This window comes from Mustela nigripes, chromosome 13 (assembly GCF_022355385.1).
Source record: "Mustela nigripes isolate SB6536 chromosome 13, MUSNIG.SB6536, whole genome shotgun sequence".
In the NCBI taxonomy this organism is placed as follows: domain Eukaryota; kingdom Metazoa; phylum Chordata; class Mammalia; order Carnivora; family Mustelidae; genus Mustela; species Mustela nigripes.
Genome location: NC_081569.1, coordinates 44,585,470 through 44,592,131, shown reverse-complemented (window position 1 = coordinate 44,592,131; position 6,662 = coordinate 44,585,470). Strand labels below are relative to the sequence as shown.

The following is a 6,662-nucleotide window of genomic DNA, read 5'->3' as shown; positions in this document are numbered from 1 at the left end:
TAGGGATATGTTAACATTTTTCAACTTAATTGTGCAATTAAGGTTATTGAGCATCTGGTTTGTGCAAACTCCTGTCTCCAAGAGAGTCAAGCACTCCTGGGGCAGGAAGGAGATGCAGCAGCCAGCTGTTGAATTTTTGAAAATTTTTACATACCAGCTCTTCCTGCCTAGATTCTATCAGTACAGATTGTTCTCCTCTCATTAATAAATCCATTCCACATTTATTGATAGGGTGATCATATAATTGGTCATCTAAATTAGGCACATTCATGAGTAAAGGAAGCACTTATAATAATTACTCCTGCACAACAGGCATAAACCAGAACTCTCTCAGGCAAACCAGGTTTTATAGATATCCATCCCATTTTTGGAACACTTGCTTTGGAGGGAATGTTTTTGCAAATCCATCCTTTCAGCCAGAGCACAGAATAGGCTGTTCCCAGGAGGACCCCAGACTTTATGCTGCTTGCTGGAGATTCAGAGATTAAGTAATATTTGGTATCTTCAATCTGCTGGGGAGGCAGACATGTAGGCAAGTATAATACTGTTACGAATGCCATAATGGAGGCATAATGGAAGCATTAGGTCTCCCTTAAGGGATTCAGTGGAGGCTTTCTGGAGGAGGTAAAGCTGCATCTGAGCCTCCAAATGATGATGAGGTCACCATGCAGACTAAAGCATCCTAGCACGCACAGAGGCATAAAAGAACACTTTCACAATGGGTTATGGGTTATGGAAATGTGCTTCTTAACTAGACAGTGGGAGCATGATAGCCTTTTATTATCATTCTTTAAACCACAAATTTGTAATGCAATCTCTTCAACGTATGAGCTAGTTATGTGCTTACAGATATATATGCACCTGGCTGGAAAAAAGCTGACATTGGATCATGGAAGAGCAGCAAATGGCATGTTAAACACTGGGAAAAAGAGCAGAGTATTTGGAACCAACTGGAATAGGGTGGATGGAGACAAGACTGGAAGAGCAAGATGGGGGCCATGTCACTGAGGGCTTTGAAAACCATGAGACTTTGGACCTTTGTCTCCTATGCAGTAATCAGGGAAGTGATGACCGGACTGGCATTTTGGAAAGGTAACTCTGGTGGTGGAGTGGAAGGTAGAGCAGAGGTAGAAGCTGTGGCAGGAAGGTCTGGTGGGAAGTTAGGAGTGTGAAGATCCGAACTACAGCCACAGTTATAGGGAGGGCGGAAAGGAATTTACAAGATCTTTGCTGTAAAAATAACAATGTGGGTTATCATTCAGGTATTCTATTCTGATGGAGAGTTTTGGCTCCACCACTGATTAGCTCTTTGGTCTCTAACAAGTTACCCTCCATGAACTTTAGTTTCGTCAAGAAATAGGGCTGAAGATTAGAAAACAAAAAACAACTGCTCCCCAAACAGTTTTTAAAATCAGTGACTGTGTGAAAGTGCTTTTTTGCTGTCGTTTTCCAGTTAATATGCACGGACCACTTCCCCCCTTCAGGGGCTAAGGTCATGTTGTGGAATTCAGAGAGAATGCGAATCAGTGCCATCTAGGAGCTTGCCTGCGCAGGAGCGGTGATGGCAGGGGACCTAAGAAAATGCCCACTCAGACACTGCCAGAGGGAGTACAGAACCTCACTGAGGGCACAGCTTTCTGCTTATCCCTTCTGATCTCTTAACTAGCTAGTGGTGAATGGTCTCCAGTCTGCCACCCCACATTCTGGCCAGAGCCTGTCTTATTTAGCTAATACCATTTGGCCTTGCTGCACAGAATCTTTGATGCCAGACCCCCTCTAGCCCTTGGCCAGACTGTGAGTTAAGACCCAGTCTGGTCCCCATTATTTCACCTGCACAAAAACACTACCTAATGCCAAGTAGGGGGCTGTGGGTGACGCTGTATGAGCTAGAAAGGGAAATGGTATCATGATTGGCATGATTGATATACTATGAAATACCTTTTATATCCATGAAATCTTGAGGCAAGAGTGCAAGACTCAGGGCAGTTTCCCATCCAGAGAGCCTAAAGCCCATCTTGGGCCTGGAGCGCAAACACCAGGTTTAGAAATGCCATCTGCATTTTGGCAACCCATTTTGGAAAGGTAAATGGTATACATCCCAGGTAGGTCTCAGGAAACTATTTACAGTTTCAGGCCCCCTACAGAAATCACAATCCAGTATGACCGAGCAGTGTTTCTCAGCTAAGCTAGAGTCACCTAGAATACCTATTTAAAATGTAGATTACAGGGACGCCTGGGTGGCTCAGTTGGTTAAGCGGCTGCCTTCAGCTCAGGTCATGATCCCAGCGTCCTGGGATCAAGTCCCACATCGGGCTCCTTGCTCGGCAGGGAGCCTGCATCTCCCTCTGCCTCTGTCTGCCACTCTGTCTGCCTGTGCTCTCTCTCTGACAAATAAATAAAATCTTTAAAAAAAAAAAAAGTAGATTACATACATACATACATAAAGTGTAAGATTCCCTCCCCCTTTTTTTTAAGTAGGCTCCACCTCAGCATGGAGCTTGACATGGGTCTTGAACTCACGATCCTGAGATCATGACATGAGCTGAGATCAAGAGACAGATATTTAATGGACTGGGCCACTCAGGTGCCCCAAAATGTAGGTTCCTGAGCCCAACTCCAGACCTTAATTCAGAGTTTCTAGATATGGGACTCTGCATTTTATTACACTGAACAAATAATTTTTTTTTTAAAGATTTTATTTATTTATTTGACAGAGAGAGAGAGATCACAAGTAGGCAGAGAGATGGGGGGGAAGCAGGCTCTCTGCTGAGCAGAGAGCCCGATGCGGGGCTCGATCCCAGGACCCTGAGATCATTACCTGAGCCGAAGGCAGCGGCTCGACCCACTGAGCCACCCAGGCGCCCCTGAACAAATAATTTTTATGATAGAGTAGTGACAGCTTTAACTAGATTAAGAGGTGCACATGGAACTACATGCTGTTGCCTAGGTCCGAGGTCCTCGTTGGAATAGCCTATTCTGTGCTCTGGCTGAAAGGATGGATTTGCAAAAACACTGCCTCCTTATGCAAGATGCTTCTATTTTGGTTCCTCTTGTACAAAAATATCAGACTCAAAACAATTCAGTTACATATTAAAAGTTGGGTGACCTATAACAAGTTACTTAAATTCTTTAATGATTTCTCAATTTAAAACATGGGTAATACCTACTTTCCAGAATAGAAATACACATAGAATATGCCCAAGGAACTGCCTGACACATAGTAGATACTCAGTAAGTCCTAGATATTATTGTCAGTGTAATCTAATACTGCTAGAATGCCTTCTTTGAGCCTGCAACAATATTTTCTCCTCTGGATGGCAGCAATAGCTTGCTGAAATGCCTTTAGACCAATAGGAAGAAAAGAATTTAGAGAAGGTTCTGTGATTTCATAACTCAAAATTTCATTTAAGAGATGATGAAACAGGGACTTAGCAAAAGCTTGCTGGTGACAATACTAGGATTAGAACCTCAAGACCACAGTAAATTCTGTTTAAAAAAAAAAAAAAAAAAGAATTTTACTCATGGTTTGATTTGGGTGACAAAAGTTTATCTGAGCATGGCTGCTGAAAGATGTTTATTTTTTTTATACTTTGTATTTAAGACAGTATAGCTTTTCACCACTCTTATTTTTTTTTAAGATTTTATTTATTTATTTGACAGAGACACAGTGAGAGGGAACATAAGCAGGGGGAGTGGGAGAGGGAGAAGCAGGCTTCCCGCTGAGCAGGGAGCCAGATGCAGAACTCTATCACAGGACTCTGGGATCATGAACTGAGCCAAAGGCAGATGCTTAATGACTGAGCCACCCAGGCACCTCAACCACTTTTCTTAATATTCATCAAACAGTTTCAAAGTGAAGATAGAAGATTTTGAAAGGCAGACAGATTCAACAAACATGTCATGAGCGCTGGCCCTGCCACTGACCTTAAGTCTAGGCTGGTTACTCACCCTCTCTAAATCCATTTCCTTTTTATGAAATGAAAGTTGTACCTGTTTTGCAAGGGATGTCATGAGGAATATATACATGCAATGCACTAGCACAGTGCCTGGAACACCATAGGTTCTCAAAAGCATTATTACTAGCTAATACTTACTGGGTGCTAGCCAGATTTCCAAGGACTTGACCGGAGCAATCTCATTTTATCATTCCAAATAACCTTGTGAAGCAGATATTGTTCTCCATCCTCATTTTTCCAGAACATTAAATAGCTAATAAGTGGCAGATATAGAGTTCATACTCCACTAGTCTGACACCAGTCTGTGGGCCTAACCACTTTCCTACCCTACCTCTATTTGCAGATGTTTTTAACCTTGATCAGGGAATTTAATGTTTTAGACATTGGTGCTCAGAGACAAAGAAGTGGGAGCCCATGGTAACTGAGTGCCTATTAATATGCAGGCACTATGCTACACAATTTCTTTCAAAAAGATTTTCTTGGGATGCCTCGGTAGCTCAGTGGGCTGAGATCGAGTCCCACATCAGGCTCTCTGCTCAGCAGGGGGCCTGCTTCCTCCTCCCCCTCTGCCTGCTTCTTTCCATACTTGTGATCTTTCTCTCTCTGTCAAATAAATAAAAATAAAATCTTTAAGTAATAATAATAATAATATTTTCTCATTTCAGTTAGTATTTAATCACGGTCTTCATTAGCTCTAAGAATTCATAAAGCTTTCTAGAACCCTACAGAGAGAAGTTTCTTTATTTTGTACAATAATAGTACAATTCTTGTTTCCCAGATTTCTTTATTGTAACTTTTCTTCCAGAAGATAGAGTATCACATTGCTACTTACAGAAGAAACACTAATGAAATACTAAATTGTCAGATGATCAAAAGATGTTACCTTTGCTTAGGAACTTCTATATTAAAAAGTTAGCAGTGAATAAAAATTAGCTTACATAAGAAGGTACAATATTGTTTCCAGAGAGAGGCATTTTTGTGTGCCAGCTGCTTTTAAAGTTTGATTGGGGTGGGGGGGTCCTGGGTGGCTTAGTCACTTGAGTGTCTGCCTTCTGCTCAGGTCATGATGCCACGGTCCTGGGATTAAGACCCACATCTGGGGCGCCTGGGTGGCTCAGTGGGTTAAGCTGCTGCCTTCGGCTCCAGTCATGATCTCAGGGTCTTGGGATCGAGTCCCGCATCGGGCTCTCTGCTCAGCGGGGAGCCTGCTTCCCTCTCTCTCTCTCTGCCTGTCTCTCCATCTACTTGTGATTTCTCTCTGTCAAATAAATAAATAAAATCTTTAAAAAAAAAAAAAAACCACATCTGGCTCCTTGCTCAGCAGGGAATCTGCTTCTCCCTCACCCTCTGCCTCTACCCCTTCCTGCTCAAGCTCTCTCTCTCAAATAAATAAATAAAAATCTTTAGGGGTACCTGGGTGGCTCAGTGGGATAAGCCTCTGCCTTCGGCTTGCGTCATGATCCCAGGGTCCTACGATTGAGCCCAACATCGGACTCTCTGCTCAGTGGGGAGCCTGCTTCCTCGTCTCTCTGCCTACTTGTGATCTCTGTCAAATAAGTAAATAAAATATTTTTTTTAAATCTTTAAAAAACAGAACAAGTTCTAAAAAATAAGTGACGGTTTATAACTTGTTTGATGGAACCTTTTTTCGATAAGTAGCAAGCTACAGAAACACATGTCAGCATCTTTCTTGGGCAGTTCCAAAATCTCCACTCCATGTCTGATCCCTATAATCCAGTGTGGCATGTATCTGACACAGACTGGGTCTGGCAGTAAGGAAACAGCCTTCATTCTCAGTCTTGGGTCTCAGCATAATTTGATAAATAACGCTGTAGTCAAAAGTATGCTGGGCAGCTTTAAAGGATGTATTCCAGGGCGCCTGGATGGCTCAGTAGGTTAGGCCTCTACCTTCAGCTCAGGTTATGATCTTAGGGTCCTGGGATCAAGCCCCACATCGGGCTTTCTGCTCAGCAGGGAGCCTGCTTCCCCCCCCTCCCGCCTACTTGTGATCTCTCTCTCACTGTCAAATAAATAAATAAAATTGTTTAAAAAAATAATAAAGGATGTATTCCAAGAACTGATACTACTGTGAAAAACTAAGTGTTTCATTTCTCTTTCACTTTTTCACACATCTATGATTTCTAGGGGTAAAACAGAAGTAATTCATTGTGGTGGATCAGGTGGAAGACCATTCTAAGTGAAGGGAAGAGTATATATGAACACCTAGAGGGTTGAGACCTTGTAGGGTACTGGGTGCCCTTCGAGAAAGCCAGACCTGCTCTTGCCTGTTGATGTTCGACTTTAGCTTGTAGGCCGAAGAGAGCTACTTTTTTTTTGTTCTTAAAGATTTCACCTATCCATTTGACACAGAGAGAGAACACAAGCAGAGCAAAGGGAGAAGCCAGCTCCCCGATGAGCACAGAGCCCAATGATATGGTCTCCATCCCAGGACCCAGGGATCAGGACCTGAGCCAAAGGCAGACACAACCAACTGAGCCACCCAGGCACTCCCAGTAGGGAGCTATTAAAGAAGGAGCAGGGTCTAGAGCATGAATATAGTTGCTTTTAATTATTTTTAAATCATACAGTAATATAATAAATATATTCTTATATAAATTCAGATATTAAATCTAAAGCCAAAGTTCTTCACCACCCTTCCATCCTCCAGTTTCTTCTCAGAGGTAACTGCTGTTCCATTTGTTGTCT

At 42.5% G+C, this 6,662-nt stretch overlaps 1 protein-coding gene across 1 annotated transcript in view; it reads right to left on the bottom strand.

Moving 5' to 3' along the window:
- SLC51B (solute carrier family 51 subunit beta) overlaps nucleotides 1–6,662 on the bottom strand; it is a 51,194-nt gene that overhangs the window by 42,600 nt on the left and 1,932 nt on the right. The gene's annotated exons all lie outside the window — the stretch shown is intronic.